The following is a 23,344-nucleotide window of genomic DNA, read 5'->3' as shown; positions in this document are numbered from 1 at the left end:
TTGACCTGCGCAATGCTAATAATATAATATAATAATGCTAATAATAATAATATAATATGGCACTTACCTCACACCAATGGATCTTATTATTAGGTTAGAGGAGGAGGGTGGGTGGGAGAACCTACACGTGTAGTGTCTCGGGTTTCCTCTCCACCAGAATTTATTGGTTGGGGCGGGCGGGTGGGGCCTTCCCAGAAGTCGAACTTCCGGTTCCCGCCTTATATTTTAAAAAAAACAGAAAAGAAGAACAGAAACGGGACTAGGTAAGTGTTTTTAAAGGAAAAACTTACCTCACAGAAATCACTTGCGCACCGCTCCCGCCGAAATCCCAAGGCCTGCTCCTGTGAAGGTAAGTGTTTTTAAAGGAAAAACTTACCTCCCAGAAATCACTTGCGCACCGCTCCTGCCGAAATTCCAAGGCCTGCTCCTGTGAAGGTAAGTGTTTTTAAAGGAAAAACTTACCTCCCAGAAATCACTTGCGCACCGTTCCCACCGAAATCCAAAGGCCTGCTCCTGTGAAGGTGAATGTTTTAAAGGAAAAACGTTCCTCCCAGAAATCACTTGCGCACCGCTCCCGCCGAAATCCAAAATAATGATTCTATGTTTCTCCAAGGGTGGGGTGTTAAAGTTCCTCCACATTGCATTCAACTGCAAATCTATGAATTGATGACAATCTCCATTCTTGCATCCTTAGGCTGGTTGTAAAGACTCTTGGCAACGTTCCATGTGATTGTATTGCATATAACTGGGTTTCTACTTAGAAGATTATGGTTACTAATGCGAAGCAGCCTCACTGGCCCTGAAAGAGCAATGATATATTTGTTAAAAATTTAATTTTCTCCTGACTACAAATGTTACATTTTAAAAATATTTTCACCTGTATTAACTATGTGTTTATTCTGAGCATTTGTTTTGCTCACAGTAAAAAATTAATATTGCAAGTGAAAGAATTCAGTGGTTTTTGTTTCCCAATTTGCTGTCTGGAAGGATACGTCAATGTGATTGCCTGCTTCCCCTGCATGATGGCATCAATGCTGCTGAATTCCTGGAGATCCATTTGATTTGATGTCAGAATCAAACTGACATTGGGTATTGAAATCCCAGAGGTCGCTAAATATTTATTGGAAGCTTTCTTCAAGGACAATGGCGAGCACCTTTGCTTTGCTGTTGACTGCAGCCCTATTTAAATATTTAATTATGTTATTATTGTGCTTGTTACTTCACTCCACTCCCAACAAGCCACCCCGCCAAAATGAAACAATGTGGCACAGTGGTTAGCACTGCTGCCTCACGGCTCCAGGTACCCTGGTTCAATGCCAGACTCTGGTAATTGTCTGTGTGGAGTTTACACGTCCTCCCCATATCTGCACGGGTTTCCTCCAAGTGCTGTGGTCAGTTTGCTCCCACAGTCGAAAGATGTGCAGGTTAGGTGGATTGGCTGTGCTAAATTGCCCTAAGTGTCCAAAAGGTTAGGTGGGGTTACTGGGTTATGGGGATAGGGTGGAGGCATGGGCTTAAGTAGGGTGCTCTTTCCAAGGGCCAGTGCAGACTCGATGGGCTGAATGGCCTCCTTCTGCATTGTAAATTCCATGAAATAGCAGGAAAGTGGTGAATCAGACATTTGGGCAGGGAAGTGAAGAGCAGCAATGATCAAGCAGGGAAGATCGGGAGAGTTGAGCAGGGCAGAGCGGGGATGTTTCAGCAGGGAGGTGAAGAGTGGGGCAGAGTTTCAGGAAATGAAAGAGGCCACTCCAAAATGGTGCTAATTGAGTCATGTACCATCTCATTGGCCCTGGTCTGAAACAATGCTGAAAGGAAAGGAAATAAAACTTCCAACACCAAGTGCCTATATTGGCCCTCTATTCACAACACTGCGGAAAAACAATGTTGAACGAGGCAACATAAAATGGGAACTTACTTCTATTAAATTAGTTGCAGATGTAGCACGGACTACTATGTTGATGAGGAGGTGGCAACTTTTAGGCATGCAGAGGGCTATTTCCTGGCTCAACCCTCCAGTTATATCAGGTCCTCCCTCCCCCAATTATTGTTCTAACAATCGGTATTCCCATTGAGGCTGAGGTAGGTAAAAACAAATTAGATTTAATCTTATTGATACATTTGTTCAGGTTAAGTTATCAAATGGTGTTGTGCATAGCTTAGTGATCAAAAATCTTTATTTGTATGTATTTTTGGAATATTGTCAAGAAATCATTAAGTTGCCATTTCTTTAAGTGTCAAAATAGAGAAGGTAGCTTCAAGAAAGAACATAGAAATGTTAACTTAGTCCACTCTAACTTACATGCAAAACCCTTTTTGCATCTTTAAGCCTTTTACTCTAATTTCCCAGTCTACCTTAACTGTGCTCATTGTCTATTTCCACAACAGTTATAGCTGGGGAGCATTTGCATATTTGGTCTCCAATGAACCAAGCAATAACAGCAAACAGAAGCCAAAACTCTGATCCGATTGGCTAGGATATTGGGGAATTGTAAGTAAAGAGTAAAAGTTAAGGCTAGTTTATTGCAGGAAGCCAGAAGCACGCTTCCCCTTGTCAAGAATTGTAAATATAGGGTACACACGAATGTTAGACGATTGTAGGCAAACCAGAAACACACTTCCCATTGGTCAGGCATTTCAAATATTTGTGTGGAATTAACTTGTGTTGACACAAGTACACAAAAACGCTAACTGCAAAAAGGGTATAAAAGAAAATACACTTGCCAGGGACCTTTGCACTTGCCAGGAGATAACAGTAACCTCAGGGCAGTTGCTGAGGGGAAATTACCAGGCGAGAAAGTTAAGGGTCAGTAGTAGGATATTTGCAAGGAAGATTAGCATTTATAGAGGAAATTCCTAGTCGATGGGTAATTGTCATTGGTTGGGATTGCCATATGAATCCAGAAGTGATTATATTGTCAAAGGTTGGGGATTGCTGTAAGAATACAGAAGTGGCTAATATAATTGTCACTGTGTTGAGAATTGCCGTAAGAATCCAGATCAGTATCAGATTCTACTATTAGGGCTGAAATAATTGCGTTAAGGAAAAGTGACTAGTCTTTGACAGGCACCTACTTCCAGCCAGAACGAGAGAGAGAGAGAGAGAGATAGATGGAAAGAGGAAAAAAAGAGTGAGAGAAGCAAATGAGTAATTGTAAAATACAGCAGTTAATACAGACTGGGAAATAAGAATTGAAGTCTTAAGCTGCAAAAAGGAGTTTTGCATGTATTTTAAAGTTGATTAAGTTAAAATCTCAAAGAACATATCTCATTGTGAGTCAAGAGACCAGTTTCAAGGAACCAAGAAGAAGTCAAGACACAGACGCTCTGGTATTCACGGAAAGACAGTGTCGTGTTAATCACCCTGGGGTAACACGGACTGCAACTGGATGCAGTTGTACTGGAAAGTAGACTCCAAATGTTGATGTTCGTTCAATACGTTTTATTGAACCTGCTAAGCAGTGCACACAGTTTGCTGTGGGTTTGACACTCTACTGAACTAAACCTGCTTACTATAACTAACTAGACCAGACTAGTTCTGAGCCACGTGTAGAAGGTGCTAACTGATATATACACCCTGACTGTCACTACAGTTGTCACCAGTGGAAAGAGGCAGAGTGTTGATGCCTCGTGTGTTTTACAGTGGGAAACGGCCTTCTAGTGTTCTGCCTGGTGATTGGTTGTGTTCTGTCCTGTGTGTTGATTGGCTACTGAGTGTCTGTCGCTGCCTGTCTGTATCTCATTATGTGCATGAGTGCATATTTACATCCTCCCCGTGTGTGCGTGGGTTTCCTCCGGGTGCTCCGGTTTCCTCCCACAGTCCAAAGATGTGCGGGTTAGGTGGATTGGCCATGATAAATTGCCCTTAGTGTCCAAAATTTCCCTTAGTGTTGGGTGGGGTTACTGGGTTATGGGAATAGGGTGCGGTGTTGACCTTGGGTAGGGTGCTCTTTCCAAGAGCCGGTGCAGACTCGATGGGCTGAATGGCCTCCTTCTGCACTGTAAATTCTATGATATTACGACATCTCCCCTTTTAAAATAAAATGTTGGTTGCTTGGAACGTATGTGACTCTATTTACATGTGGAACTATTTACATTAAATGGCGAGTGGATGAATATATACATAGGAGTTGTCTAGCGTGCAGATACAGAACAAAATTTACTAGGTAAATGTCTACAAATCCAATCTTTGGGGCTTGCGTGGGATCCTCGTCGACAATCTGAGAGGTGGAAGTGGGGACGACGGCGCCTTGACAGGCGGGATTGCTGCCAGATTGGTGGCCTCATGGTGCAAAGTGTCTGGAGGAAGCATAACAACAGACGGAAAAGTAGGATCTGGTGGAGGGCAGGCAACTTTGCGCAGTGCCCTCCTGTTGCACCTGACAATGGAGCCATCAGCCATACTGTAGTCATCTGGGATGGACACTTCCCGATTACAAAATGGACACCTTGCAAAGATTGCAGGGAAAATGGACAATACTAAGAAAGCAAGCAGATGCAAGGTCCGTCTGTTGATTGGAGCCATAGCTCCCAGACAAGACTGATACTGCAAACCATTTCCATACTAATGAGCCATCCCCGGGAACAAAAAGGCAACATTTAAGTAAACAGTACCAAGACAGACACCCCGGCACCAGAGGAGACCAGAACAAAGCAGGCCAACGGCCACCTAGGACACGCCCAGCAATCAGGGCACCCACCCCTCTATTGGAGGAAATCGATGAGAACGATTGGGAAACAGCCCAATTAATTGGGGCCAAGTTCAAGGCCCGCCCAAAAGCATGTGAAGCCCCTTTTGGGTATAAGAAGAATCCCCCAAGAGAGAATCGCTCTCTTGCGGCTCCAGCTTTTACCAAGGAGAGACCTGCCCAACAGCAACATCAGAACAACCAAGTCCAAGGTCAACGCACGCTACAAGACAGACGCTCCTAGCTGTTATTCTGTACCAACCCGACCCCAGCAGCCTCAGAACCGAACAACGGCCATTGTTCCTCTGACTGAGTGGGCGCCCGAAGCTAAGTATAGGCTTTAGCAGTAGTGATAGTTTAGTTTGTAGAGTTTTATGCATGAGTATATTTGACTGTATGTATAAATAAATGAGCATTGAGTTTGAACATACTAACTGGTGGAACGAGTCTTTGATCAGTATTCGGTTTTGAACCTTGTGGCGGTATCGAGAGATACCTGGCGAATCTAGAGCAAACGTAATTAGAATTAAGGAAGGCGACCATAATGGCCACCACCTTCAGAGCCAAATTAAGAGAAACACAATTAGCAACAATATGAACTACAAACGATCTGGGAGCAGCCTGTCGAACAACAACAGCAGCTGGAGCTGACCAGCCTCCATCAGGTAGCTTGATCCGAACAACATCTTCCGGAGATAGCACAGGCAAATCGGTAGCATGAGCATCGTACGTCAGCTTATGCCGGTTCCTGAGTTGCTGCACCGTTTGCAGCACTGGGAGGTGATTCAGGTCTTGTAAGTGGATGGCTGGAACAGTTGTTCGCAAGTCTCTGTTCATGAGGAGTTTAGCCGGGGACATACCGGTGGACAGAGGGGTTGCCCTGTATGCCAACAGCGCAAGGTTGAAGTCAGAAGCAGAGTCCGCAGCCTTGCAGAGCAGTTGCTTCACTATATGGACCCCTTTCCCAACCTTCCCGTTGGATTGCAGATAGTGTGGGCTTGAGGTAATGTGGTAGAATTGGTACGACTTGGCGAAATTGGCCCACTCTAGGCTGTGGAAGCAGGGACCATTGTCACTCATGACAGTGAGTGGAATATCATGCCTGGCAAATGTCTCCTTGCAGGCTTTGATGACTGTCCTTGATGTGAGGTCTGACAGCTTCACAACTTCTGGGTAATTTGAGAAGTAATCTATGATGAGCTCATAGTCATGCCCATTGGCGTGAAAAAGGTCGATTCCCAACTTGGACCACGGAGAGGTCACGATCTCATGTTGCTGGAGTGTTTCTTTTGTTTGAGCAGGGTGGAAATGCTGGCAGGTCGGGCAATTGCGGACCATGTTCGAAATGACCTGGCTGATTCCAGGCCAGTAGACAGTCTGCTGGGCTCTGCGCCTGCACTTTTCGACACCTAGGTGTTCCTCGTGGATTTGTTTGAGCACTAAGCTCTGCAGACTGTGAGGAATAATGATACAATCTAGCTTGAGGAGGATCCCCTCGACGACTGTCAGGTCGTCCTTCACATTAAAGAACTGAGGGCATTGCCCTTTTTGGCAGCCATTTCCAAGGTGGTGCATTACACGCTGCAGAAGAGGGTCTTTGGCAGTCTCTTCACGAATACTGATAACTCTTTCATCTGAGCCCGCGAGGTTGCTGGCACACAGCTGCACCTGTGCCTCAATCTGGCAGATGAAGTCAACCTGTTCACAGGGCGTGGTGATGGAGAGGGACAGGGCATCCGCAATTATCAGCTCCTTGCGTGGTGTGTATACTAACTCAAAATCGTATCTTCGGAGTCGAAGGAGAATGCGCTGAAGCCTGGGCGTCATGTCATTCAAGTCCTTCTGAATGATATGGACCAAGGGTCTGTGGTCAGTCTCCACTGTAAACATTGGTAGACCATAGACGTAGTCATGGAACTTTACAATGTCGGTTAGGAGGCCCAGGCACTCTTTTACTATCTGGGCATACCTCTATTCAGTAGGCGTCATGGCCCTTGACACATAAGCAATGGGAGCCCAGGACGAGGAGTCATCGCTCTGGAGGAGCACCGCACGAATGCCATCCTGGCTTGGTCCGTGGAGATTTTTGTTTCCCTGTCCAGGTCAAAAAACACTCGTACCGGAGCAGTGGTGAGCTTTGCTCTGAGCTCGAGCCACTCTGCTTGATGTGTGGGTAGCCACTGGAATGCAGTGGACTTCTTCACCAGATGCCTGAGAGCCGTGGTGTGTGAGGCCATGTTGGGAATGAATTTTCCCAAGAAGTTGACCATCCCGGGGAAGCATAGTACCGCCTTTTTGTCTTCCGGGGTCTTCATGGCGTTAATGGACTTGACCTTGTCCAAATCTAGTCGCACACCCTGCTGGGATACCTGGTCGCCGAGGAACTTGATGGATGACATGCCAAAGGAGCACTTGGCCTTGCTCAGCTTGAGGCCGTTTGCATAGACACGTCGAAAGACTTGTTTGAGACGAGGTATGTGTTCCTCGGGGGCCGTGGACCATATGATTACATCATCTACGTAGACACGCACACCTTCAATGCCCTCCATCAATTGTTCCATGATCCTGTGGAAGAGTTCAGAGGCTGAGACAATGCCAAACGACATACCTGCCAAATGGTGTGTTGTACGTACAGAGCTTCCTGCTGGACTCGTTCCTCCCGTTTCGGGATCAGGTAGTGTTCTCCATTATGTTCCGTTCAGATCTTTGGGATCTATGCATATCCGCAACTCTCCTGAGGGCTTCTTCACACAGACCATCGAGCTGACCCAGTCAGTCGGTTCAGTCACTTTGGAGATGATGCCCTGATCTTGGAGCTCCTGTAGCTGTGCCTTTAAACGTTCCTTCAGAGGAGCCGGCACCCGGCCTGGTGCATGGATTACATGCGTGGCATCAGGCCTGAGTAGGATCTTGTAGCAGTATGGCAGAGTACCCATTCCATCAAACACATCTGGATATTGAGCCAGGACAACATCAATGTCAGCCTGAAGATCCACATTAGCAGAAGAAGACATGGCATGGACTCGCTGTATGAGGTTGAGTAGCTTGCATGCATGGGCACCGAGCAGGGATGTCTTATCAGGCTTGACGATTTTGAATCGCAGTGTGACATTGATGTCTTTGCTGGAGACGGATAGGTGACAAGATCCTAGTGCAGTTATGGCATTGCCATTATAATCGAGGAGCTGGCAGGATGGTGGAAGAATTTTTGGTTGCTTTTTAATGCGGTCAAGATCAGCTTGAGAGACGAGATTGGCAGAGCACCAGTGTCCAGCTTCAACTGGATGCTGCAGTGATTTACGTGTACGACAGCACGCCATTCGTCTGTGGAATCCGCATTGAGGATAGATAGGCATCTTGCTGAATTTGAGGAGGCATTCTCGCATGTGGTGATGATGCCCACACGATAGGGGTCTCCAGGCAGTCATCCTCTGGATCCGTAGTGCTACCAGGATCAGAATCCAGTAGACCTTGCTGTACACATCGAACGCACCTGCGTTGAAATTGGGATCGCTGGACCTTGACTGGTGGTGCAGACCTGCACACAGCTGCATAATTTCCAGGCTTCCCGCAATTTAGACATCGCCTGCCTTTTGCAGGGCATTGCCGCTTTAAGTGGGCGGTGCCGCAGTTTGGGCACGTCATGACGTTGATGTCATTACGCTCCGTGCGTCATTGCACATGCGCAGTGCGGTTAGCCGACGTTCACACCTGCGCAGTTTGGTTTTCGGCCGCTTCGTTCTCCCGTTCATGTTGCGCATGCATGGGGCCCCGGGAAAAGCGCAGGAAATGGCCACTTTCATCGATACTGAGGTGCTGCATCTGGGCGATGGCCTGTACACTCTCTGCCTCATAGGAGGCAAGTTTTTCGTATTCTGCCGATTTGAGACTGGAGTACCGATTTCTCGCATGCTCATGCACTATACACGTCTCGATTGCGACTGGCAGGATCATGTGTTTAATTTTGAGGAGTTGCTCCCGCAAAGAATCGGAGTGCACCCCAAACACGATCTGGGGCGGGATTCTCCGACCTCCCGCCGGTTCGGAGAATCGCCGGGGACTGGCGTGAATCCCGCCCCCGCCGGTTGCTGAATTCTCCGGCACCGGATATTCTGCGGGGGCGGAAATCGCGCCACGTCCGTCGGCGAGCCGCCCCCGGCGATTCTCCGGCCCGCGATGGGCCTAAGTCCCGCTGCTGGAAAGCCAGTCCCGCCGGCGAGAATCAAACCACCTCTCTTACCGACGGGACCAGCCGGCGCGGGCTGGCTCCGGGGTCCAGGGGCTGGCTCGGGGCAATCTGGCCGCGGGGAGTGCCCCCACGGTGGCCTGGCCCGCGACCGTGGCCCACCGATCCGCGGGCGGGCCTGTGCCGTGGGGGCACTCTTTTCCCTCCGCCTCGGCCACAGCCTTCAGTGCGGCCAACGCGGAAGAGACACCTCCCCCGCGCATGTGCGGGGATGACGTCAGCTGCCGCTCCCGCGCAAGCGCGGACTTCCGCCGGCCAGCAAAGTCCTTTCGGCCCCGGCTGGCGTGGCGCCAAAGGCCTGCCACCCACTCCAGCGTGGGCCTAGCCCCTCAAGGTGAGGGCTTGGCCCCTAAAGGTGCGGACCTTTGGGGCGGCCCGATGCTGTAGTGGTTCCCGCCACTCCATCCCACCGGGACCCCCCGCCCCGCCGGGTAGGGGATATTCCCGGCCCTGATCCCTGATGATGGAATCAGCGGTTGCACCAAAATTGCAGGACTGCGCTAATACACGGAGATGAGTTAGAAAGTATTGGAAAGGTTCATCCTTACCCTGAAGGCGTTGCTGGAAGATATAGCTCTCAAAGCTCTCGTTTGTTTTGACTTCACAGTGACTGTCGAACTTCTCTAAAACGGTCTTGAATTTGGTCTTGTCCTGGCTGTCGGTAAAATCAAGCGAGTTGAAAATTTGGATGGCTTGGTCCCCCACAGTTGATAGGAGCAGCGCGATTTTTCTGGCATCAGATGCATCCTCGAGGCCTGAGGCCTCAATGTAGAGAAGAAACTTCTGCTTGAAGACCTGCCAGTTAGTGCCGAGATTGCCAGAGCTCCGTAGCTGTGGAGGGGCCTGGATCTTCTCCATGTTGCTGGAAGGCAGACGACTGGTACCATGTTGTGTTAATCACCCTGCACACAGTTCGCTGTGGGTTTGACACTCTACTAATGTAAGCGTGCTTACTATAACTAACTAGACCAGACTAGCTCTGAGCCACGTGTAGAAGGTGCTAACTGATATATACAACTGTCACTACAGTTGTCACCAGTGGAAAGAGGCAGAGTGTTGATGCCTTGTGTGTTTTATAGTGGGAGACCACCTTCTAGTGTTCTGCCTGGTGATTGGTTGTGTTCTGTCCTGTGTGTTGACTGGCTGTACTGAGTGTCTGTCACTGCCTGTCTGTATCTCATTATGTGCATGAGTGCATATTATGACAGACAGTGGGCTGGATTCTCCAAAATGGTGCTATGTCCCCATGTCGGCATGACGTTGCACTCCCGAGTTTCCTCCAAAAAATAACAGTCGATTCATTCACCTTCAGGGGGCTAGCAGGGATCTGGAGTGCTTCACGCAGCTTTAGCTGCGGATACGGGCCCCCGCACTTCCGGATTTGAGTCCACGCATGCGCACGGCGGCGGCCTTCAGCAGCCGTGCCGAGCGCCATGGCAGACGCCACCGTGGAGGCAGCTGGAAGATGTAGGCCTCCCCGATCAGCCGCGCGCCCAAAGATCCGACCGCGCACAAGCACTCCCCGGCAGCCCATAAGGCCCCCCTGGTGCCCAATCCCCCTGCCCCCCCCCACCAGGGCGGCTGCGGACTGAGTCCGCCGCCACCACGTGAACATCACAACTGACAATACCATGTTTGTTCCACGCTGTCGGGAACTCGGCTGGTCGGGCGGAGGATCGCTGGGCGGGCCTCTGGCAATGGCCCCCAGTCACGCGGAGAAATTTGCGAATGCGCGGATTTCCGGGGCACGGAGAACCGCCGGACTGGCGTTGGGCCCGATTCTGTGGGGAAAGTTGATTCTCCGCCCCCGCGCCAAATGTGATTTCGGCACGGGGCTGCTGAGAATCCAGTCCAGTGTGTGGTGCCTTGCCTCAATTAGGGGAAAGTTAAATATTGATCTTTGTTAGCCAATAAACCTTGTTAGTCTGTATTATAAATTAGTCGGGTAGCACAGTGGTTAGCACTGTTGCTTTACAGCTCCAGGGTCGCAGGTTCCAATCCTGGCTTTGGTCACTGTCTGGGTGGAGTCTGCACGTTCTCCCTGTGTCTGTGTGCGTTTCCTCTGGGTGCTCCGGTTGCCTCCCACAAGTCCCCAAAGACATGTTGTTCGGTAGTTTGGATATTCTGAATTGTGTACCTGAACAGGCGCCGTAGTGTGGCAACTAGGAGCTTTTCACGTAACTTCATTGCAGTGTTAATGTAAGCCTACTTGTGACAATAAAGATTATTATTAGTCCCTTTTGCCAATAAGGTTATACCCTGACAATAATTTTCTTTCTCCAAAGAATGAAATCTAAATACACAAATCCCGGGACCGGGACCCCCCCCCCCCCCCCCAACCAGGCCTGATCCATGGCAGTGACAACCTGCCACCTGGACACATGGCACTGCCAGTCTGGCACCATGGAAATCCCCCAGCACCCTGGCAGTGTCAGGGTGGCAATGCCTAGGTGCCAGGAGGAATGTCAGAACAAAGAGAACAAATGCATCATGTGCCCTCAGAGCCAGCCCCAGGATGGAGTCTTCTCTCCACAGCCATCATTACAGTTTCATATGTTGTGATCCTCAACTTTCATCCCATGACCCTACTGGGGGTCACGACCCACAGTGTGGGAAGCCCTGCTCTATGAAAGGGATTAACCATCTATGGCTAACTAAGGAAATAAGGAGTGGTATCAATTGAAAGAAATGTTCGTGGTGGGCCATAAGGTTGTGAACATTTTAGAAACCAGCAAATGGTGACCACAAAAAAATAAAGACAAACAACTTAGAATAAGGGAGCAGAATATACAAACAGTAAAAGCTTCTACAAGTATATAAAAAGGAAAACAGTAGCTAAAAGTCCTTGTCCTGTAGTATAAGTTGTTGTGATCATTTGAAATTTGACATTCTACAGCTTGTCCTGATAAGTGTAAGACTAAAAGCTTCAGCAACATGCCTGTTTTCAGCAATATTCAAATGGCAGAGACTTTGAATAAGTATTTTGTAAACGTCTTCGCGATAAAACCATCCCAAGGATAGTAGAAAATGAAGAGGCAAAAGGGCAGGAGGAACATAAAACCATTACAACCACTGGAGAAAAAGTACTCGGAAAACTAATGGCACTAAATTCTCACAGGCTCCCCGGACCTGATTGCCTGAATCCTAGGGGCTTAATAGCAATGCCTGCAGCAGAAGTGGCAGCATTGTAATCTTCCAAAGTTCCCCAGATTCTGGGAATGCTCCAGCGGACTGGAAAACTGCCAATGTAACAATTATGTTGAAGAAAGGAGGGAGAGAGACAGTAGTAAAATACATGGCTATTAGTCTAACATCTGTCATTGGGAAAACGCTACAATCCATTATTCAGAGGTAGGACATTTAGAAAATCATAATACAATCAGGCAGATTCAACATGGTTTTGTGAAGGGGGAACTTATTTCACAATTTATTAGAGTTCTATGAAGATATAACAAGCATGGTGGAAAAGGGGAACTAAGAGATGTAGGGCGTGATTCAGTGGACTCAAGTTAAAGTCCACTGAACAGACACGATTGGCGGAGTGTTTCTCGGCAGCTGCAATGCAGAGAAACACCTCACAATCCAGGGGTGTTTCTCGCCACCAAAGCCGTACTTAGAGGGATTCCTGCTGGCGAACTGAAGATCCAGCAGGAAAGGCTCCTCGCAGTTTGGTGCACCATGTTGTCCAGCAGCACTGACCTTTCCCCCCCTTTCAGGACGCTCCCACTCTTTTGATCCCTTCCCCACCCCCAACCTTGGAGAGCCCTGGGAACACCACCCCTTGACCTAGCAGGGACCCCCCCCGGCACCGGGACCGGGACCGGGTTCCCCCCCCCCCCCCCCCCCCCCCCCCCCCCCCCCCACAACCAGGCCTGATCCATGGCAGTGACAACCTGCCACCTGGACACATGGTACTGCCAGTCTGGCACCATGGAAATCCCCCAGAACCCTGGCAGTGTCAGGGTGGCAGTGCCCAGGTGCCAGGAGGAGTGTCAGGATGTGACCCTGCCTTGTCTCTGACTACCCGGGAGGCTCCAATTGCCTGGAGAGCCCTCCAGGTGCCGTTACGGCTGGTCCACATTTGTGTGGACCAGAACTAAACGGCCCCCTGGCGAGGTCTCCCATCCTTGGCTGGTGAATCCTGGGTGGCTGGTAAATCTGGCATCTTAGGAACAGTTAAAGGTGCAGATCAGGATCTCGCACATGGTGGGCACGATCCAGATCGCGCTGGGCAGAGCGAGTCGGGTGACTCGCAATCAGCCCAGCACGGAGCCCAATTTGGGTCTCTTGCACGATTCACCCGTAGCACCCAAATCCGTGGCCAACGGGATGACTGATTCACGCACGTACTGTATTTAGATTTCAGAAAGTAAATCAGTACAGTGCCATATGAAACGCCTCATAGTGTTGAGTGCAATAAATCAGAATGATCGAGGATTTGCAGCAACAGAAAACAAAGAGCTGGGATAAATGGATCATTTTCAAGTTGGTATATTGTAACTAGTTTGTAAACTGCGGCCTCAACCATTTTCAATCTGGATAAACAACTTGGAGGGGGCAGTTGGCTCAGTTGGCTAGACAGCTAGTGCATGCTTTAGAATAATGCCAATTGCGTGGGTTCAATTCCCCTTCTGGCTGTAGACTTGGGAACTGCCTCCTTACCCTGCTCCTGAGAGTGGAAGGCAATGGCAAAACACCACTCACAAAAAAATTGAGTTGAAAATAGCTCAGCATGAACTATCAGCAGACAATGAGCCAAGAACCTGCCTTCAGGCCGAGCATGAATGAATAACTTGGATGAAGTGTATTGCAGCCAAATATGTTGATGATAGAGAGACAGATAGAACTCAGACTGTGAAGGGGACGTAACGTCTACAAAGTGATATAAATAAGTAAAGTGAATAAGGAAAAAAAATCTGACAGAAGGAGAATAATGTGGAAAAATGTGAGTTGTCTACTTTAATTGGAAGATTAGAAGGGCACAATATTATTTAAATAAAGAGAAACGGCAGCACGGTAGCATAGTGGTTAGCGCTGTTGCTTCACAGCTCCAGGATCCCAGGTTCGATTCCAGGCTTGGGTCACTGTCTGTGCGGAGTCTGCACGTTCTCCCCGTGTCTGTGTGGGTTTCCTCCGGGTGCTCCGGTTTCCTCCCACAGTCCAAAGATGTGCAGGTTAGGTGGATTGGCCATGCTAAATTGCCTTTAGTGTCCAAAACGTTTAGGTAGGGTTACTGGGTTACAGGTGTGGGCTTAAGTGGGGGGCTATTTCCAAGGGCCGGTGCAAACTCGATGGGCCGAATGATCTTCTGCACTGTAAATTCCTGATTTTAAGTGGCAGAATTATGTAGCGCTGATGGATCTGCGCATACTTGAAAATGAATCCTAAAGTTTAGCACACAGGTACAGCAAGTAATTAGGAAGGCATAGGATGTATTGGCCTTAATTTCAAGAGTGATGGACTATAAAAAAAAGGCATTTTTGTTGCAACCATATAGGGCATTGTTGAGATGCACCTAGAGTACTGTGTACTGTAATATATTGTACAGCAGCCTTTGTGTTGCACTCTTTTGATTTCTTTAGGTAGAAAGGGAAGAGTGCCCAAAATTATGGAGGTTTTAAGAAGTTGGTTTGCAATTAATGGGTTGTCAGCAATAGTACTGTCAGATGATGGTCCACAGTTTACATCAAAAGAGTTTGAAGTATTTCCAAGCAAGAATAGAGTCAGACAAATCCTAGTCCTGCCATATCCCAATATCGAATGATACTGCAGAAGGAAGTCATAGAATCATAGAATTTACAGTGTAGAAGTGTACAGATTGTGAAGATAAATTTCAAGAAATATTTGCCAGGTGACAATTTAGACAGTAATTTCCATGGGCGCGATTCTAAGATTTCTAAGTGTGGTAGCGAACAGGAACTGCCGCAAACTCCCCGGTGCTCGGCCTGGCGAGGCCGGCAGCACAATACAATGTTAATTGGCCCAGTTAATGAGGCCACACAGGCTTTCAACCGCAAATGAGGGCTCGCCAGCCATTTCACCTGCATCCCGCTTCCCAGCCCACTGCTAACAAAGTCGAGATGCTCTGAAACAGCTCTTGCACAGCCAATCCCACTCAGCTCACAGCCATGGCGCTGAGATGACAGGCCCCAAGGTTTGGAGCCGCAGACCTGGGGAGGCTCCTAGATGCGGTAGAGGTCAGGAGGGATGGCCTGTTCCCCCGAGAGCCCCGGAGGGTGAACCACAGGGCAGCCAGTCGCTAATGCACATCAGGTGGAGGCAAGAACCCCCAGGCGAGATAGCAGTCAGAGGGCTGCTGCATCCCAGCTCCCAGCTCGGTCCCAGCCAAATGCCGAGCCTCTGGACAGGCCATTCCGGAGTAGATGGAGAAGTTAGGGAGTGGCTGGGACATTCAGAGCGAGATGTCAACAACACTCCAGCAGTCCATAGCCGAATGGAGGAGTCCCAGGCTACGGGTGCAGGAGATGTCGACGGCAATCTGTGGCAACACATGGTCCAGGGGTTTGCATGGACGATCCGTGCACGGTTGACTCCCCCTCCCCCCAGCAGCGCCACCCGCCCCTCCACCCCCCAGCAGAGCCCCCCCCCCAAGCAGAACACCCCAAGCCCCGATATCCCCAGACCCCATGGCGGCTCACCTCCAGCCGGGGCTGCACCCCCCCCCCCCCCGTTTGGCCCCCCACCGCCACTGCAAGCCCAGGGGCAGCAAGCCCAGTGCCCCAGGGCTCACAGTCTGTGAGCGAAGCTGGCCATTCACGACCTCGGCTCCCTGCAGCATCCCATCTGCCGGGTTCATGTTTTTCAAAAGTAGTTCTAATCAGCGCCAGCGTGACCACTCACTGGGAAGGCCGCTGGATTACGGGAGGCCATTCGATATGGGGTTGCTCCCGTTAGTTGTATAGAAAGGTGATAATTGGTTTCTCGTCACTCTGCGGTGGGATCCCGATTTTGCCTACGGGAGCGGGCCGGTTGCATTGCAAATGGTTTGGGGCCCGATGCAGTTCTCATTTTCGGCCTCTCCCACTATTCCCCGGCCTCATCACGCTCCCGGTCGAGCACAACGAGGCCACTGAATCGCACCCCATGTTTCCATTTATATCTTCATCACAGTCTGGACAATTTTCTGTTCTCTTAACCCATTATCTACCGTAAGTTGTGCATCTTATAAATTTGTGTTTCAGCACACCCGAGACAAGGTTAGTTTGCTTAAGCCTGATGTCAATATCAAAGGAAGAGAAAATCAAAGCAAAGTGAAGATGAGTCATGACATACCAGGCTTGAAGCTTAGAGAATTCAGTGCTGCTCAGAAGGTCATGGTGAAAACTCGCAAGGTGATAAGGAGCAGTGTGTGACTGGAGTTGCTGTAAAGATATGAGATGCATTCAAATACCTAGTGAAGGTTTGAGTGATACTTTGTCAGTGTCATGTAGATCATTTGCATGACAGAGGAAATCTGAGTAAAAGGGAACATGGTAAACCTTCTGTAATCCAAACACCTTCTACAGACCTAAGTGAAAGGAAGTGGAAGTCACAAACAAAGAGAAAGTGTTTTGCTGTTATAAAATTCACCAGTAGGGCCACGTGAGCCAGCGGGGTGAATTCTCCGCCTCTCGAGCCGCGTGTTTCTCGGCGGCGCACCGTCACTGGCAGTGGGATTCCCCGTTCCTGCCGCCGGCCAATGGGATTTCCCATTGTAGCCACCCCACGCCACCGGGAAACCCACAGATAGGAGCGCACTGACGGCGGTACGGAGAATCCTGCGGGTGAAAAATCTCCAGTGTCCTTGAATAAGACTACTCACTCAATTGCACATTTCCAAACATTAAGTGGAATTTATGGTCAAATCTAAGTCCAAGATCAGTGAGAGATATTGAAGAAGTAGGGTCAATCTGATGGAAACAGCAGACGATACCCTGGCAGAAAGAGAAGTGTGTAGGAAGGAAGACGAAAATTGTTCTTTTCATTATTTCTTGTCAACCTTTTTGTTAAATGCATATTGGCGTAAGGAAAATGATTTCATTTATTACATTTGAATTATGCTGGTAATATTGTTCATCTATGTGTTTTAGTTGTGATTACACGAGAAACAAATATGTAATCCAATCTCTTGAATTTCAGGTAAAGTTGATGTTGGTTTAGTTATATTGGGCAGGATTCTCCGCCGGTCGATGCCAATATCGGGATACGCGATTGAGCTGAAAATCAGTTGCCCCGCCTGGCGCTGATTTCACGCCAAATCGCCTCATTGCAGAACGCATATCCAGTTGGCATATCATTAGCAGGGCTGACCCAATATTCTCCGGGGCCTCCGCGATTCTCCGCCTCCAATGGGCTGAATTCCCGACGCTGAGGTTCACGTGTGCTTTTAAAAATTGAGAAACTGGCCCCGTGGCTGATGAGGGAAGAGAGAGGAGGTAGGGCACAGAGGGCGTGACTGTGGGCTGCTGGGCCGGACACTTGCTGGGCTGGCTGGAGTGGGAAGCCCTGCCAGGGCCAGGGGTGGGGGGTTAACGGGGAACGAGCTGTGTGGCCGGAGTGACTCCCAGGGGGTGGTGTTCAGGCACAGACTGCCATTGCCGCGGCCTGCAAGGCAACCAACTTGCTGCGTACTCCACTGACCACTCACCTTGGCCCCTGCTAATATGCTAACATGTCAGCTTTTCATTCCCTTCTGACAATGGATATTGGAATTCAACCAGCAGTGGTGGCCTTCCTCCTAGTCGGCGCAGCCTGGAGGATGCCCTGCGGCTGTATGGCAGGAGCTGCTTGAGGAGGAGGAAGCTGCAGCAGCGGAGCGTGTAGCAGCGGAGCATGCCCCAGAGGAAAAGAAGGCAACCGCCCAGGATGGAGAGCCGGCAGCCCAACAGACCAAGGTGGAGGAGGTGCAAAGGAGGCGCTGTATGAGGCCTCATGTGTACCGTCAGCACCTGTCATTTGAGGACCATGCTGGACTGGGCACGTTGTTGAAGACTCAGGCTGAGCAGGGAGACAGTGCATGGGCTGGTTCATCTGCCGGTTCATGACGCAGCTGGCACCGTGGGGGTATGGGGGAGGACACATATTCCCGGTAGCCATCAACCTTTACGCCACGGGGACCCTCCAGGCGATGAGTGGGGACGTGTCCTAGATCTCATAGAGCTAGGTACACAGGTGCATCTGTGCCATCCCGGAGTCCCTATACTCAGTCAGCACAATATATCCATTTCATTGTGCACCGAGCCAACAGGATGCCCGGGCAGCGGGGTTCATCCCCATCACCAACATGCCCTGTGTCCAGGGGATGATTGACAGGATGCATGACCCCCTACGAGCACCTGCAGATGGCAGGCCGCTCTACACAAACCAAAAAGGGGTTCCATTCGATAAACGTGCAGCTGATATGTGCATCATGCGCATCTATGCCCAACACCCGGGCAGTGGACATGACACCTTCATCCTGGCACACTCGATGATGCTTGACATGTTTTCGACCCCCGGATGGGGGTTGGCTCCTGGGCGACAGAGGTTATTCACTGGGGTCATGGCTGATCCAGAGGCCACAGACCGACATCCGCTACAATGATGCCCACGCAGCAACCAGGTTTGTGATCAGGATGCCGAAGCAGCACTCAAAGATATGTTAAGATGCCTGGACCACTCTGGACGGGCTCTCCAGTATGACACTGAGACGGTCGCCCGCATTGTGGATGCCTACTGCGTCCTTCACAATATAATGCAGCGGGAGGGGGGCGATGTGCTGGCTGAGGAGCGTGAAGGCCAGGCCTGGTCCAAGGAGGAGGATGCGGGGGATAGGGAGGATGGGCAGGAGATGGGACCCATGCAGGCATGGGAGGCCACACGACTTGTGCACCAGGGCCAATGCGCACGGGACACAGTGATTGACGCCAGGTTCACCGACTTGGAGGCGGGAGGGGACTAGCCAGGGACACAGACACCGCATCCCACCCCCACCCCCATGCCCCCCTGGCCACTCCCCCGCCTGCTACACCCTCCATGATGCATACCTGCCGCACTATGGGGGTGTGGGCCCTGGGTTGGCAGTAACAGCGAGTCTGGTCCATGGGATAGAGGATGATGACAACCCACTCTGCGATTAGGACTGGTGCTCCTTATCTCTCATCACCGTCTGATGCCTGCCCACGGTAGCACTTCCCACCGTCCACCTGGATGATCCCTGTATGCATCTGGCCATTCCATCACACGGTACCAGCAAATCGCTGGGGTGGCGGTGGTGGGGACAATTCAGGGGAGGGAGAGGAGCCCAGCCCATCTACAATGTCTGCCCATTCTCCCCCCCCCCCCACTGCACCCCCTCACTGGTTTGCCCAGGCCAGCCCACACCTCACACCTATCTGACAGAGCACCAAGGCAGGTTGTAACAGTGTGAACAAATATAAAGAGATACATGTCCTAGTCCATATAACTAAACCGTGCCCTGCACACGTGCCAACGTCACTGGTGTTGAACCTTCTGGCCTTACGGCTCTTACGCTATGTCTCAGTCGATTCCCAGATGATACATCAGGAGTGGAGGTGGCCTGCTGTGATTCCTGCCCTGTGACCTGGATCCCCAATATCCGCAAACTTCTGGGGCGACCGGTCCTGAATGGGCACGGCTACTGCTCAGGTGTCCCAGGTAGTGTGGTGCCACCTTGTTCTGCCCACTGCCCCCCATATGCGCCAGGGACAGGAGGGAGCGAGATCGACGTGCCTCAGTGTTCTGGCAACTCCCCAGCGAGAGTTACTAGCACGGACCCCAACACCTCCGCCTCCCTCAGGGCGCCTGATGGCCCCTGGGCTACTACATGGGACGGTGGTGCAAGCGGAGCTATCCCCTGAGGCTCCCTGCAACCTGGCGCTGCCAGTCCTGGAGACCCACTCTCATCGCGGCCAGGATCTGCATGTTCGCGGCCATGGAGCACAGGGAGCGGACCATCTCCGTCCGGGACTATGCCACATCACACTGAAACTGTGCCACTGTAATGTCCAGGTGGCTCTGGCACATGGCTACCTGTGAGACGGCAGCCCTGTCCTGGGCCTCGGCCAGTGCCTGCACAGAATTCCGCAGGACATACTGATCCAAAGCCAAAACCCTTGTCCCATGACTCCACCACGGACACCACCCATGCAGAGTTGGCCTGGTGGCATGCATGGTCGGCACCATCTCCTGCTCCTGCAGGTGCTGGATGCTCGCCGACAACCGCTCATTTAGTCCCTGGTTCTGCGACTGTGTCTCCAAGATCGATGGGACTGTCTTTTCCAGAAGCCCAAATCCCACCTGGACAGCAGCTAGTCCCTGGGGTCAGTCATACCTCCGACCGTTCGCCCCCTCGGGTGTTCCTACCTCCACCTCCTGTACCAGATCAGCTGTGTGGTGAGCACCAGAGGGTGTCCCAGGACCTTCTTCACTCAAGTGCCCAACCGAGGTTAGTGTCTCTGGGATGGTGGAGGGTGTTGGAGACAGCTGTGATGGGAAATCTGTGTCATCCCTGGACTCGAACTCCAGGATGGCTTGGGTCTTGGGTCAAGTGCTCCCATTCATGCTGCTGTCCTCAGTGCTGTTCAGCACATGGGGGGGGGGGGGAATGCTCAAGCTGTGGCATTGGTAGGGGATGGGGGACACCAGATGGACCTGCCCCAACACCAACAGATTCTGCAAGACAAGACGCATGATTAGACCGCGGGCCATGGGGCACTGGGGGTGGTGGGAGTGAGGTGGTGTGCTGGTGAGGGTGGTGTGGGGTGAGGGCAAGGATGGTGTGGGGGTGGTGTTTTGGGGTGGGGTTGCCACATGTTGCGGTAAACCGCAACTAAGCGGGATCTCACTTCCTTGCCCGCGGCCGACCTCCACCCCGGCGACCTCCCTTTCCGCTGGGCGTCCAACCACACCCAGGGTCCTCTGCTCAGCCACAGTGAAGGGTGCAGGTCCAGCGGTCCCCATCCGGCATTTTCCTGCTCCCCGTGGATATAAGTGGCCTTCTCCTGGGCGGGTGGGGGGGGTGGGGGGGGGGGGTGGGGTGGGGGGAGAGAAAATGACAGTGTTAGACAGTCCGACACATGCAGCCCAGGAGGAGGGTAGCCGGTGGTCTCAGTGGCCAGGCACCCCGCCATGGTGCCGGCTGGTATGGTGCCGGCTGGTATGGTGCCGTCTGGTATGGTGCCAGCACGCAGTGTCGGAGGGGAGTTCGTAAATCCAGCGAATCCGGCACCGTTTCTCATTGGAATCGAATGTTTCCACGTGCCGCCGGTGCTAACCCCTTAACAGTAGCTGACCGGTCCAGGTGCGGCGCTGGTTTTGCTATCGTGGATGTCCACAAATCCTGCCCCGGGGCCAACACTTAAGAATCCAGCCAATTGTATTTTGGTAAATTTTCCACATGCAACAATTTATATTTTAACGTATCAGTTATTCTTAAGTACAGCTGCCTCAATGTTGCCCTGGGACGGCACTGTTGCTTCACAGCACCAGGGTCCCAGGTTCGATTCCTGGCTTGGGTCACTGTCTGTGCGGAGTCTGCACATTCTCCGTGTCTGCGTGAGTTTCGAATTTTGAATTCTCCCTCTGTGTACCCGAACAGGTGCTGGAGTGTGGTGAACAGGATATTTTCACAGTAACTTCATTTCAGTGTTAATGTAAGCCTACTTTTGACACTAATAAAGATTCTTATTTGTGTTTCTGTTGGGGAAGTATAAATAAAACTAGTTCAATGATAGCTGCTTGCAGTTGAGCATGTCTTTTTCAGTGCAGTGTACCAAACATGTGCAGCTTTAGTCTCCTCACTTAACAAGGGATATGTTTCAGAGAAGGTTTACTAGGCTAAATCCCAGGATGAACAAGTTGTCTTAGGAGGAAAGGTTAAGCAGATTGGGGCCATACTCATTAGCTTTTAGAAGAATGAGGGGTGACCTGTGTGGTAGTCACCACTGTTTGTATATAGTACACATATGAGATGTAATACGGTAAGGTCCCTGTACTGCTGGTACGGGGGTAGATCCCTGCCTGCTGGCTCGGCCCAGTAGCGGAGTATAAATTTGTGTGCTCACCGAGCTGCAGCCATTTCGGCAGCAGCTGTAGGAGGCCACACATCTATAGAACATAGAACATAGAACAATACAGCGCAGTACAGGCCCTTCGGCCCACGATGTTGCACCGAAACAAAAGCCATCTAACCTACACTATGCCATTATCATCCATATGTTTATCCAATAAACTTTTAAATGCCCTCAATGTTGGCGAGTTCACTACTGTAGCAGGTAGGGCATTCCACGGCCTCACTACTCTTTGCGTAAAGAACCTACCTCTGACCTCTGTCCTATATCTATTACCCCTCAGTTTAAAGTTATGTCCCCTCGTGCCAGCCATATCCATCCGCGGGAGAAGGCTCTCACTGTCCACCCTATCCAACCCCCTGATCATTTTGTATGCCTCTATTAAGTCTCCTCTTAACCTTCTTCTCTCCAACGAAAACAACCTCAAGTCCGTCAGCCTTTCCTCATAAGATTTTCCCTCCATACCAGGCAACATCCTGGTAAATCTCCTCTGCACCCGCTCCAAAGCCTCCACGTCCTTCCTATAATGCGGTGACCAGAACTGTACGCAATACTCCAAATGCGGCCGGACCAGAGTTCTGTACAGCTGCAACATGACCTCCCGACTCCGGAACTCAATCCCTCTACCAATAAAGGCCAACACTCCATAGGCCTTCTTCACAACCCTATCAACCTGGGTGGCAACTTTCAGGGATCTATGTACATGGACACCTAGATCCCTCTGCTCAGCCACACTTTCAAGAACTTTACCATTAGCCAAATATTCCGCATTCCTGTTATTCCTTCCAAAGTGAATCACCTCACACTTCTCTACATTAAACTCCATTTGCCACCTCTCAGCCCAGCTCTGCAGCTTATCTATATCCCTCTGTAACCTGCTACATCCTTCCACACTATCGACAACACCACCGACTTTAGTATCATCTGCAAATTTACTCACCCACCCTTCTGTGCCTTCCTCTAGGTCATTGATAAAAATGACAAACAGCAACGGCCCCAGAACAGATCCTTGTGGTACTCCACTTGTGACTGTACTCCATTCTGAACATTTCCCATCAACCACCACCCTCTGTCTTCTTTCAGCTAGCCAATTTCTGATCCACATCTCTAAATCACCCTTAATCCCCAGCCTCCGTATTTTTTGCAATAGCCTACCGTGGGGAACCTTATCAAACGCTTTGCTGAAATCCATATACACCACATCAACTGCTCTACCCTCGTCTACCTGTTCAGTCACCTTCTCAAAGAACTCAATAAGGTTTGTGAGGCATGACCTACCCTTCACAAAGCCATGCTGACTATCCCTGATCATATCATTCCTATCTAGATGATTATAAATC

At 50.5% G+C, this 23,344-nt stretch overlaps 1 long non-coding RNA gene across 1 annotated transcript in view; it reads right to left on the bottom strand.

Annotated features, from left to right (window-relative positions):
* Positions 1 to 23,344, bottom strand: part of LOC140425751 (uncharacterized) — a 55,268-nt gene that overhangs the window by 5,713 nt on the left and 26,211 nt on the right. Inside the window, exon 2 of the long non-coding RNA XR_011947979.1 lies at positions 463 to 799. This is a non-coding gene — a long non-coding RNA (uncharacterized lncRNA). The remainder of the gene's footprint in view (positions 1 to 462; positions 800 to 23,344) is intronic.

This window comes from Scyliorhinus torazame, chromosome 6 (assembly GCF_047496885.1).
Source record: "Scyliorhinus torazame isolate Kashiwa2021f chromosome 6, sScyTor2.1, whole genome shotgun sequence".
Lineage (NCBI taxonomy): Eukaryota > Metazoa > Chordata > Chondrichthyes > Carcharhiniformes > Scyliorhinidae > Scyliorhinus > Scyliorhinus torazame.
This window is presented reverse-complemented; position numbering and strand designations above follow the sequence as displayed.